General features: G+C 39.9%; 1 long non-coding RNA gene across 1 annotated transcript; it reads right to left on the bottom strand.

Annotated features, from left to right (window-relative positions):
* Positions 1-4234: 4234 nt before the first annotated feature.
* LOC311007214 lies at positions 4235-13415 on the bottom strand. Its single transcript, XR_014596409.1, has 3 exons — positions 13330-13415; positions 11824-11936; positions 4235-7884 (listed from the first exon to the last, which is right to left on the bottom strand). It is a non-coding gene; the product is annotated as an uncharacterized lncRNA (long non-coding RNA).
* Between the last annotated feature and the right edge of the window lie 404 nt (positions 13416-13819).

Raw genomic sequence — 13819 nt, 5'->3', positions numbered from 1 at the left:
CTCAATTGTGTTTTGTCAGTGGAGTAAATAACTACTATAACACTATTTGCCATTAAAAAGCCATAGGCTACTAAATAAAGGTGGTGCAGTGGAGTGAGTTGTTTTGTCAAGTGCCAGTAAATGCATGCAGTAAAATGTCATGTGGAAATTGATGTATAATCTGTCGACTGAATGAGACACACAATTCTGTCTTAATGCTGTTGTCTGATCCTGGTCTCAGTGCTGTGAGATACCAGTCAGCTATGTGGAAACACTGGTATGACATGACAAATTTGTATGTATTTGTCTTTTTTATATGGACATGGAGTCTAATAATGAAGTCTATCTAATCTAATAAACTTGTAATCTGCACCCCTCTAAATGCCCCGTGGATGTATAATTAAAAAATATATAGTTTTTAATAAGAATTCTCCATATTCAATCTTTAATTTCTGTGCCATAGATAACAATGTTTTCAAAATTACATCAGTGAATCATGATCAACATAATTTCCCACTCACATTTAGAGCTAAATATCTTGTTATATATTCCATTGTGTAAACAGAGCTCAAAATATTTTCCCTTTAATTGCTCATACTGAATATTTAATTTTTTTAAAGAAATAAAGATTAAGACAGAAAAATGGAGATACTCGAGAATATTTATGTGTATAGAAAAAATACAGTAGACACTTTCATTTTCATCTTGTGCAGTGTAGTACAATTATTTTTGAAACAAAATCAGAAAGGCAAAAAAATATACAACAAAATGAAAGAAAAAATCTGTTTACATTTTTGTAGTAATACAATGACAGAACAGTTTTCAGAAAAATACAGCAAACGCCACTATTCTGTTCATTGTAAGATACCTCACATGTGAATCATAATGATATCATTCCTATTTAATGTCTATCTCGTTCCTATTTAATGTCTATCTCCTTCTGTTTTTGAACACAGACATCATCATAACGGTTGGACACAACTGGCACATTTTCTTTCTCCATTTTAATTTAAAGCAGAAGTAAGCGGAATGTTTGTGTTAATATAAGTCTTAAATAGTTATATCTTCTGACAGCAATCACTTCTATAGAGTGTTTGGTCTGAAACACAGGTCTGTCAGTCACTCTGCTCTGCTGTAAGCCGAGGAGAAAACTTTCCTTGTATCCTACAACCTTTATCCAATGAGGAGAGAAAACGGCATAAAGGGGCGGTCCTCTCTGTGTGTGCAGCCAAGGGATGCGCGTGAATGTGGTGACGTAGGGACGAGGGCAGGGCTAACTCCATCGGCTGACAGGAAGTTAGCCAAAACGACCGGATCGCTTACTTCTGCTTTAAGTACTGTCAGTGTCCTGCTGTGCGGTTATAAAGCAGAATGCCTGGGATCCTACAGATTCAAGTGGGATTTCAAACTTCACATCGTCAGCGTCTGATTCTGTTTTCACACTGCTCTCAGTGTTTGGACATACAGCTAGAACACCATATCCTTCAGATACTTGTGGTCCGGCCAGATACTGGGCCTCCTCTGTTCCTGATTCTGTTTTTATGTTGCTTTCAGATGGTGGACACATGGCTAACAAATTATAACCAAGGGATCCAACAGGTTCACTTATTTCCACAGAGACTGGTTCAGGTTTAACAGCAACATGATACGATTCATCTTCATCCTCTTTGATCTGTACATCTTGGAGAGGACCATCACAAACTCCACTCACTGGACTCTCTGTCTGCTGTTTTATTGTCTCAGGGTATATTTGGGGCTTGATGTCCTCCTGATGAAACCAAACTTCTGCATTACTCTGCACATCAACAAGACAGGCATTACTGACATCTGAAAAACATTTCAGTTGCTGAGCAGTGACTGGTTCTGGTTTAACAACACCATAATATGAATCATCTTCACCCACTTTTATCTGTATGATTTCTTGGAGAGGACCGTCACAAACACGTCTCCCTGGACTCTCGGTCATCTGCATTATTGTCCCAGGATGTTTCGGGGATGCTGTGCCCTCATACATCCACAGTTCCTTGTACGTGTTGACATCAAGAACATCGTCATGGCTGACAGGTGAACGGGATCTCATCTGCTGAACAGCAGCATGAACAAAACAGGCATGTCTGGCATCTGAACGACGTTTCAGTTTCTGAGCAGCTTTGCCCTCTTTATTTTTTGTCTTTTCTGCTTCTTCCACACATATTTTGGAATTTTTTCTCTCTTGTATTGATCCATTTGACGCTTTCTGCTCAAACACAAATGGTAGTTTGAAGACCTCATTTGCTATGTGCAAATTCTTCTGGTAGGTTTTGGCTACGATTTTGATTTCAGATAACGCAGCAATAGAAAATTCCCAACTTCTGTAATTCTGTGAGCTTATATCAAAGTTATAGTCAAGGATGTCATACAGAGTGCTTGGGTAATAGTGACCTGTTTTCCTTATCAAAAATTTATAGATCTCCATTGCTACAGCTCTGGTCAATAGCTTTAAATCAAGTTTCTCCTTTTTTTCTGATTTTGATGTCACGTCAAGGTCCAGACCTATCTTTGAGCAGAGTGGAAACGTTTCTGCACTGACCAGCTGACATGTCCTTACTTTGACAGCACCACTCAGATCAGTCAACATGGCGGCTTTTTCCTTCTTTGTTAGCAGTGCCAGCTTTCTTTTTTTGGTTGTTTCCTTCCTTTCATTTTTCTGCACGGCCGAGTCATCTTTCCTTTTATCTCTAGGAACTCTCTTAGACTGAATAAGAACAATGTCATTGAACCATGTTGGGCCGTTGTGAAGAAGTGCCATTCTGTGCAACAGTGCCAAAGGATTCAAATCTAGACTCTGAATGTAAATGTTAAAGTTGTGTTCAAGAACATCCCCCATGAGCTGAATTTTGTCTGCACACAATTTTTTGGCAAAGTAAAACACTTCCTTCATAACCCCCCGTGTCAATACATGCAGGTCAAGTTTACTTTTTGGTTTGTCTTTGAGCACACACAGGCTTAGACCTATTTTCTTGCAGTGTGGGTAACTGTTCATTATCTTTTCTTCTTCTGCCTGGAAAGCAGTGGACAGATCCTTTGTAGACTTCTGTGCTGAGCTGTTTCCTTCAGCAAAGACTGTGTCAGTCATGGAATGTGGATGATGACCAAGTTCATTCACAGGATCAGATGGATCCTGAACACATTTTGAATTTCTGTCTTGATAACATTTGGGGCAATATTTACCTTTTGGATGACTGGATTGATCCATAGATCTTGTGTCAGGGAGTTCAAAAGGCATGTTCAGGTAACTTTTTAGTTTGGAGCATTGACCAACTCTTTTGGCTTTGTCAAACATATGGATAGCAAAAACACTGCGGCAGACCTCATTTTTCAAATCTAGATGAAAATTGTACTCGAGTATTTCTGTGATGAACTCCTTGTGGGATGATTTAAGTGCCTCAGCAAGAGTGTTGATTTCAAGCATGATCCCATTAGTCAGAAATTTGGATGGATCAAAATTTTGTTTTACTCCAGATGCCACATTGAAATCAATACCTAACTTCTTGCATCTGGAATAAGAATAAAATGGACAATGTTCGACATGAGGAACTGAGAGGATTTGCCGAATTTGAGTTTCCCGCAATGTCCATAGCAATAAATTTGCCTCATTGTCTTGTTCAATGTCTGTGGAACACCCTACATTTGGTGAAGTGACTGGAGCCTGGGAAAAGTCAGTACTACATGTATCTAAATTTGAGTTGTTCTGGCAGTCTTTCCTCATCGCCGGCAGATCTTTAATAGTGTGCTTTATTTCCTTGGAGCCTGTTAGACTTAATAGATTTTGGGCATCTAAATCTGGATTTTTCCAACAATCCATTGCCACGGCTAAGACATCTACCATGTCCCCTTTTTTTAGAAAAGCTGCTAGACGGGTGTGTTCCAGTAAAACAGGAATTTGTGCAACAATAGTTCTGGCTAGGTCAAAATCTTTGTTTGGTTGATCAAGATCAAAGTTGTGTCTGAGGATATCCTGACAAATCTGATCAAATGTTCCACACAACTTTTCTGCAAAGTTTGTCACTTCAGTCATTGCTCCATTGGTCAATTTATTGATGTTAAGTTTTTTCATTTCTTGACTGGAGATTACATTGAGCTTGAGACCAATGTCCTTGCAGAAGGGATAGAGGTCCACTCTGTGTTCTTTAGTTTCATCATGTGGATCAGAGGTACATGTGGGAACAACATCACACTCTGTTGCACTAGACGTACAGCTGAATTCAGGGTTGACACTGCCCATGCTTTGATTGGCCATGTTGATTGACGACACAAAATCAGGAAGTTCAAAAGCCTCTTTTGAAAGCTTGACTGGATCCTCACATTTTTTGAGCCTTCTCACTCTGTTCATGAGCTCAGATGCAAAACTTTTTCTCTGGTCTTTACTGCAATGTCCAAAGTCAAAGTTGTACTCAAGGATCTCCATGATGAAATCTTCCTGGGATAAATTCATTGCCATGGCAAATTTAGCAATTTCAAACAGTGTTGACTTATTCAACAGGTTAGCACTCAAGTTTTGTTTTGGGCCAAATCCAACATTATATTCTAGGCCTAATTTTCTCGATCTTATGAATGTGCAGTACTCGTAAAGTGAGAAAGGGATTTGTTGTACACGGTTTGTACGTAACTTCCACATGTTGCTCTCTGTTTCCATTTCTTCTTCCTCCATGTCAAATTTGTATGAAACATTTTCCCGAATCTCTCCAAACAGTACTCCTTCATTGGACTGAGTTACAAACGATGGGTCCACATTGAACTTCACACTTGGTAAACTGAAGGAACCATCAATGGTGGGGATGAAAGACTGATGATTACCTGTACCAGTACTTGTTGGATTTTCTAAGTCTAGGTCCAGACCCATTCCTTTGGAAATGGGATAGTAGTCTCCACTACTCTGCTTACATTTCTTTGCTTTCACAGCTCCTGTATATTCTCTTAACATCGTAGCCTCTTCCTTCTTTGTTAACAGTGCCAGCTTTCTTTTTTTGGTCATTTCCTTCCGTTCATTTTTTTGAACGGAGTCCTCTCTCCATTTTGTCACATCTTTTGTCCACAGCAATAAATCTCGTTCATTGCCTTGTTCAATGTGAGCAGAACTCCCTACGGTTTGGGATGTGAATGGAGCCTGGGAAAAGCCAGTACTACATTTATCTGAATTTGGGTTGTTCTGACAATCTTTCTTCATCAACAGCAGATCTTTCTCAGATCTTTCTGCATTCTTTGTAGGCAGCGCCAGCTTTTTAGTTTTGGATGTTCCCTTCTTTTCATTTTGCTCTGCAGTACATATTTCTGACTGTTTAACGACATCTGTAGAGTTTACGTATGGCCACGAAAACATGTCAAAAATATCATTGAACCATATGGGCCGCCCCGCGTGGTGTTTTCGGCGCACCACTTGATGGAACAGAAGTACATGATTCAAATTTTGGCGCTGAAAAATGCCAAAGTTAAAGTTGTGTTCAAGAACATCATTCATTACTTTATATTTCATTCCACACAATCTTTTGGCAAAAAAAGCTATTTCCCTCAACACCCCCTGTGTCAATACATGCAGGTCAAGTTTACTTTTTGGTTTGTCTTTGTTCACACACAGGCTTAGACCTATTTTTTTGCAGAGTGGGTTACTGTTCATTATCTTTTCTTCTGCTGCGTGGAAAGCAGTGGACAGATCCTTTGTAGGCTTCTGTGCTGAGCTGTTTGCTTCAGCCAAGACTGTGTCAGTCATGGAATGTGGATGATCAGATGGATCCTGAACAAGTTTAGATTTTCTGTCTTGATAACATTTGGGGCAATATTTACCTTTTGGATATGTAGATTGATCTACAGAGCTTGGGTCAAGGAGCTGAACAGGCTTGTCCACCAGGCTCCTTTTTTTAGATTTTAAAGTATGTAATCCAATTTTGTGAAGAATGTGATGAGCAAAGGCTCTGCGAATGACCTCACTGTTCAAATTCAGATCAAAGTTGTACTCTAGTATCTCTGTGATGAACTCTTTTTGGGCTGAAACCAGTGCTGCACCAAGAACAGTCATTTCAAGCATGATCCCATTGGTTAAAAATTTAGTTGGATCTAAATTTTGTTTTATTTCAGATCCCACATTGAAATCAATGCCTAATTTCTTGCATCTCGAAAAAGAGTAAAATGGACAATGTTCGCCATGAGGAATTGTGAGGATTCGCCGAATCTGAGTTTGGCGCAATGTCCACAGCAATAAATCTGTCTCATTGTCTATTTTAGTGTCAGTGGAACTTCCTACATTTGGGGAATTGATTGGAGCCTGGGAAAAGCCAGTACTACATGTATCTATGTTTGAGTTGTTCTGGCACTCTTTCTTCATCGCTGGCAGATCTTCAACTGTGTGCTTTATCCCCTTGGAGCCCGTCAGATTTTTGTGATTGTGTTCATCTAAATTTGGGTTTTTGGGACAATCCATTGCCGCCATGGCTAAGAAATCTGTTATTGTGTACTTTTTCTTGGAGGCTGATATAAAGGTTACTATACGTCTTTGTTCCAGTATAACAGGAATTTGTGCGAGAATCATTTTAGCAAGGTCAGAATCTCCATTTGGCTGATCAAGATCAAAGTTGTGTCTGAGGATATCAAGACAAATCTGATCAAATGTTCCACACAGCTTTTCTGCAAAGTTTGTCACTTCAGTCATGGCTCCATTGGTCAATTTGTTGATGTCAAGTTTTTTCTTTTCTTGACTGGAGATTATATTGAGCTTGAGACCAATGTCCTTGCAGAAGGGATAGAGGTCCACTCTGTGTTCTTTAGTTTCAGCATGTGGATCAGAAGGACATGTGGGAGCAACATCACACTCTGTTGCACTAGACATACAGCTGTATTGAGGGTTGACAATGCCCATGCTCTGATTGGCCATGTTGACTGACGAAACAAGAGCAGGAAGTTCAAAAGCCTCTTTTGAAAGTTTGACTGCATCTTCACAATTTTTGAGCCTTCTCACTCTGTTCATGAGTTCAGATGCAAAACTTTTCCTCTGGTCTTCACTCCAATGGCCAAAGTCAAAGTTGTACTCAAGAATTTCCATGATGAACTCTTCCTGGGATGAATTCATTGCCACAGCAAATTTAGCAATTTCAAGCAACATGGAATTACCCAAAGAGTGAATACTGAAGTCTTGCTTTGGGCCAAATCCAACATTATATAGGCCTATTTTTTTTGATATGTTTGTGCCGTACCCTTCGAGTGAGAAAAGGATTTGTTGTACACGGTTTGAACGTAACTTCCACATGTTGTTCTGCATTTCCATTTCTTCTTCCTCCATGTCATATTTGTATGGCACATACAAACATGGCACTGTAACCCCTCTCTTCTCTTTACTCCCAGCAATTTCATGTGTGCCCACACAACTTGATTCTGGGTCACTGTGGATGTCAGAAATTGTTGGATTTTTGAAATCATCTCTATTGTCATCATTTTCTGAATCTGTGGGTTCATCTGAGTCTAAAGGACACATGTAGTTGAAATCATCTTCCACTGTTTGACTGGTACACACATTGGAGGGATGAGACAGTGCATTTGCTTCTTCCTGTTCAGCCTCTTCTGGTCTGTGCCGTTTAGTGACACATTCTCTTGTTGAAAGAAAGCTTTTTTCCTGTTTCCTTTTTATATCAGACTGATTTCTTCTGTCCACTTCTAACTCAAACAGTGGGACTTCCACGCTGGATAGAGCTAATCCTTTTTCAAAGGTATTTTTCTGGAAGGAAAATGGCTCACTTTTAGACTCAGGACTGATTCTGGTACCAGTGGTGAGAAGTTGCTGCTCCTCTTCCTGCAGCTGTGGCGTTGGGAACCAAACTTCATTTTTTTGACTGTCCTTGTTGTCCATCCTCAGTGATCTTCTGGATCTGCTGGCCTTTTCTGTATGTAGGTAGAGGGGAAATGTATAGCCTATATGATACATATTATATCTGAGACATAAGTTATGCTCAATGTAAATATGTTAGCATCCCATTCATCTGACTGTAATGCCACATAGCTCAGAGTAATAGAGAGGATTTCTATAATTATGTGTCTTATTGTTAGTGTACTTGGATATTTGGACTACTAAAAAACAGCAACAACAAAAAACATGACATCAATCATTGTGTTGGGCCTTGAAGGCCGTATTTGTAACTATTGTGTGTAGAGCAGGACCTGGAGGTATATCATATACCTCCACTACTTTGCAAAGTTTGAGTTATTTAAAAACGAAGTTGATGGGAAAATGTGTGCACCTGTATGTGCTTATTGTGAAAAGGTATAAATACAAAGCTCAATGTTACTATTTCAAGAATGGAAACTGGATCATACAAATAAAAATTGTGAAAAATCTGAAAATCTGGATTTCCTCACAGGTGCTGAGATTTCTAGCTCCCTACTGTGGAGCTAAAACACTGCCATCAAGCAAAACTGAAAGTAAAAATGTTGAAAGCTTGAAACCCCGTGTTTGAAAGTGTACAAAAGATTTGTGATGATGATGATGATGATGTGTAAATAGTGTTTTGAAAGGCTGAAATCAAATTTCAAATCTCTGAAAACATTATATTATTAATTTTAATTTTTCATCTGCAGCGTTTCTTTGTTTTTGTTTTTCCTTTCACTTCTTTACAACTACAGCAATGTTTTTACAGTGTTTCAACAACACACTTTCAGAGTTCAAAATTTGGCACTATTCTCCCAGTATAATTTTGTTATCCAGTTTTGAAACCTTGTAAATAGAGATCTGAAAACTGGTGTCCATATATTTAGAAAAAAAATGTTGACATGTTGAAACCTGAGTTTTGAAAGGGTGAATCTCTGATTTGAAAATTTTGAAGGAGTAAATAGTGTTTTGAAAGGCTGAAATAAAAATTCAAACTCTGAAAACATTATTTTGTATTTGAAAATTAATTCCAAATCTTTGTCTTTTTCTTTTACTTCTGTACAACTACAGCACTGTTTTTTACAGTGTTTCAACAACACACTTTCAGAGTTCAAATTTGGCAGTGTTCTCACTGAAACTAAGTTTTGAAACTCTGTGAAAAAGTTTTGAAACTCTGAAGACAGAAGGCGGGATTTAGTAACAACCTTCTCAGCCTATTGGTTGCTGAATAAGCTTATAGTCCAGTGACATATTGTCCTGTCGATCGGCCACACGAGACTGACAGACTGCTCCACCAATGCAGTGACAGAGCAGAAACGCGCTCACTCACGTCCCCCGCTGCCATGAATCCAGATAATATTGATTGTTGCCGTAGTACAGTGGGTAGAGCAGTTGCCTGCTGCCACACAGGTGAGCTGGGATCGAATCCAGGAAGGGGTGCACACTGACAGTTTTTTGTCTTGTATATCAGCCCACCGGTGTGTCCCCTGCCGGCTAATAATGTGTCCGTGTCCGCCACGGAGAAGCCCCCGTCTGTAGCGATAGGCGGTGAGCGGCCGAGGCAGACTGTTTCAGCCTCTCACCCACACTTCAGCACCCATGGGCTACACAGTGTTGGCTCGGGCTGCTCTCCTGTTTTAAAATAGGCTACTACTCCTTTATTTCCTAAGTATTTAGTTACCATACGTTGCATTGGTGACTAAAAAAAAAAAAAGACGGCAGAGCGAGCTGAGTGACCCAAGCCCACACTGTGTAACGGGTGCGGAAGCCCGCTACCTACCGCTACAGAGGGGGGCTTCTCCGGTGTGTCCCCGGCCAGCTAATAATGTACAGTGGGCTGATATACAAGACAAAAAACTGTCAGTGTGCACCCCTTCCTGGATTCGATCCCAGATCACCTGTGTGGCAGGCAACTGCTCTACCCACTGTACTATGGCAGCAATCAATGATCTGGCTTCACGACAGCGGGGGACGTGAGCGAGCGCGTTTCTGCTCTGTCACTGCATTGGTGGAGCAGTCTGTCAGTCTCGTGTGGCCGATCGACAGGACGATATGTCATTGGACTACACACGAATTCGGCGAGTGATTTGTGTATGCCGCCATCTTGCGGCGGCGCCATTGCTGCGGTGACATGTGTCAGTCATAGTAAACTGATTCTCTGACAGCATCATAAATAGGCTGCATTTGTGATGTTTAGTGCCCCCCAGCAACTGATTAAGGTATCTTACATGAATACCAATATTAATTTAGGAATTAATCATTTGTTTGAGCGATTAGCAGGAAAGATTAGAGTAACAGGGAGATAAGAGACTGTATCATAAACAATAGGCCACATAGGCTACCGGTACGTTATGCGTGCTGACGTTAGCAAGGCAGCAGCGGGATATTTAATCATGTGGACAGGCTACATGAATAAAAACAACAACTTGGGCTTTGTTTTAGATATTCAAGAATATTTTATTGACCAGCTGGCCTCCGATGATCAGAAAAAACTAAAACGTCAATTACAGGTCTCCGATTTATGGTCAAAATTACCTGAGCTCCGGATGGGTCGGACATATTTTACACCGGCTTTTAGACGACCATGATCACATTATATTGAAGGGATCAGTGAGACATTCACAGACCGTCCACTTTTACCACGATGTGAAGGTAACGGTGAGAAGAGAGAAGAGCCAGGTTGTACAGGTCAGCTGCGACGCAGAGCAGTCGAGGACAGCACATGTCCTCCCAGCCTTCCTAGACATATTTACAGAAGAGAAAAGGTCCACTTCTTGGCGCTTGCATTCAAATGCCCGCTTCGCGCACAGAACCCATCGCTGCCTGACTGGGAGCTGTCACCGCAGTAATGGCGGCTGCTCGACTACGGTTATTTCGCCGAATTCGTGTATAAGCTTATACAGCAACCAATGAGAAGGTTGTTACTAAATCCCGCCTTCTGTCTTCAGAGTTTCAAAACTTTTTCACAGAGTTTCAAAACTTAGTTTCAGTGAGAACACTGCCAAATTTGAACTCTGAAAGTGTGTTGTTGAAACACTGTAAAAACAGTGCTGTAGTTGTACAGAAGTAAAAGAAAAAGACAAAGATTTGGAATGAATACAAAATAATGTTTTCAGAGATTTTTATTTTTATTTCAGCCTTTCAAAACACTATTTACTCCTTCAAACTTTTCAAATCAGAGATTCACCCTTTCAAAACTCAGGTTTCAACATGTCAACACTTTTTTTCTAAATATATTCACACCAGTTTTCAGATCTCTATTTACAAGGTTTCAAAACTGGATAACAAAATTATACTAGGAGAATAGTGCCAAATTTTGAACTCTGAAAGTGTGTTGTTGAAACACTGTAAAAACAGTGCTGTAGTTGTAAAGAAGTGAAAGAAAAAAACAAAGAAATGCTGCAGAGATTTGAAATGAAAATTCAAATACAAAATAATGTTTTCAGAGATTTGAAATTTGATTTTAGCCTTTCAAAACACTATTTACACTTACAAATATTTTGTACACTTTCACACACAGGGTTTCAAGATTTCAACATTTTTACTTTCAGTGTAAGTGTTTTAGCTCCACACCTTCCTCTCTTGGCCACTATAATTGCAAACATTAAAAGCAAGATATACCTCGTCAGACCTAAAGCGGGGTACAAACTACAGGTTAATCGGGCCAATTTTTTTTTTTTCCTGCCAGTAATAGGCTTTGGTCCACCATGTTTGTTTACACTGAAGTCACGTTTGACCACGTGAGATATGGAATATTGAGGATGAAGAACCTGATACTCTGCTGAAGAACCGCTCTGTAGTGCACACCACACACTATAAGATCAGAAGAGAGAGATCTTGTGCGACCTGTCTTTTGTCATCATTAAGTGTGAAGGTTTGAAGAATCCTGTAGTGTGTACCCCCCATAACCTGATCCTTTAGGAGTTATGTCTCATGATGTTGGATTTGCAACTCACCTTGGAAAACATGATCAGCTCAGCTGTGACTTGCTCCAACATCTCAGGGCCACATTTTGTACTGACGTCTTAGATATCCATCAGTGATGAGATTGTGCTGGTTTGACGTAGCCCTGAATGAAACACAATTTTAATATTTGTCAATTATTCCATGTATTGTTTCCACAGCATTCATAAAAGACTGAGAACAGCAGTTATCTTATTCCTTCATACACTGTGTGGGAGACGATGGACACTAAATGTGTGCTTCCAAACAAGCCAATTAGCCATAAAATATGTTGCTAAATATTTTGTCAGATAATGGGATTGCGATATGAGTCAAGATTTCAGTTGTGATGGTCATTTGTGCTATTAATTTGAGTCTGACAGAATTAAGAATAGGTGCACTTGCGTGTAGGAATACAGTAGTTCAAAGAGTGAAAAATGTAGTTCCACATGAAATAGCTGTTTAACAGTAGGATAAAGAAGTGAAAACAGATGGGGTGGGGTGAGACTGAAAAGACTGTTTTGGAGATGACCCTGTCCACAGAAGTACACTGACTGGCTCCAGTGCCAGTTCTCCCATCTGGGCTCTCAGATGGCAGCTGGCTGATCTCAACTTACTGCAGGTAATACATGGACAATATATAAATACCTCACACAAACCCACATCAAACATTTTTTTAGTTTTGCTTTAAGTGGGCAATAAGTGTCCATGGACACCAGACTCTCAACCATCAGTGCCAGCAATGCCTCCGGCCTCAGGGGGCAGTAGTGAGCCTATTATGGTTTAGTGCACCACAATAACAAGAACAAGACACATCACAGGAAACTGACTTGGAAAACGCACACAGGCTGTGAGCAAAAACCAGAGGCATAAAAAACAAGATTGGTGGCTTCACAAGAAAACAAAAAAAAAAGCAGAGAGAGACACACACTACGGCTCTTCACAAAAATGAATAAATGACTGGAGGGGGGTGTATAACATTTGATTTGTTTGTTTTCAAATTCAAATCACGGTATAAAGACAGAAAAATAACAACAACTAAATCATACCCCACTAAAACTCAATTTGGCTAATTGTGAGTAAAATGTCCACTTTTCCCAATTGCTCACAATTTCTCCCTTACATGATTTTGCTGACTTTGTGATGTCTACATCGTGGACATGGAAAAGTTGCAGTAAAGTTGCTTCAGACTGATAGTACTCAGATAAAAAATCAATCCATAGGGTCAATCTGATGTAGCATTTCAGAATAAAAACCCTCCGAATTTTCACATTTCTCTTTGCTCCATCAGTAAAACAGACTGATAGTACTCGACCTCGACCACTCAACTCACTTTAATTTAAAAAATCTCGGCAGCATACCAAAACAACACCAGCAGTTAAACTGTAAATCGCAGAGTCCCCGGTCCAGCCGCTGAACATCTGCACCCATCGCTGTGTCGCTGCTTGTCGACTTCCTAGAGAGGTTCATTCTCCGCCATGAAAGAAAAAAAAGGACGAGACAGACAGAGGTAGACTTACCAAACAATGTACAGTCGATTAGTCTCCCTTGTTGGCACCACGCGTGGTTTTGAAACAAAGTCCTGTCGTCAACCCACGACGGAAACCTCTGAATACAACCCGGAGTTCACAGGAAGCAAAGAAACGGCAGATCGCGGGGACTTCAAAATAAAAGTGTCTTCATATTATAACCATAACGTGTCCGTCACCTCTTACTCCAGCTCACTATTTCTTTTGGTTACATTTTTACCTACAGCTATAAAAAACATCATAATTCCAGTATCACCTTTTATTATAAGGGCATCAATGTTTACCTTAAAATTCAGAATAATAATCGTCTGACTATCTTAGTGCTTGCTGTCAGTCACAATAACTGCTAACCAACAGGCTATACGTACTCAAAAAGTAAATTGGCATTAGCAATGACACATTTGTAGCGAATAAAATTAGATTTACTTTATTCACGGTTTTATTCTAAGATGTTTGGCATGGCCTTCCGGTGAATTCTCTG

The sequence above is a fragment of the Trachurus trachurus genome (assembly GCF_905171665.1).
Source record: "Trachurus trachurus genome assembly, chromosome: 24".
NCBI lineage: Eukaryota > Metazoa > Chordata > Actinopteri > Carangiformes > Carangidae > Trachurus > Trachurus trachurus.
This window is presented reverse-complemented; position numbering and strand designations above follow the sequence as displayed.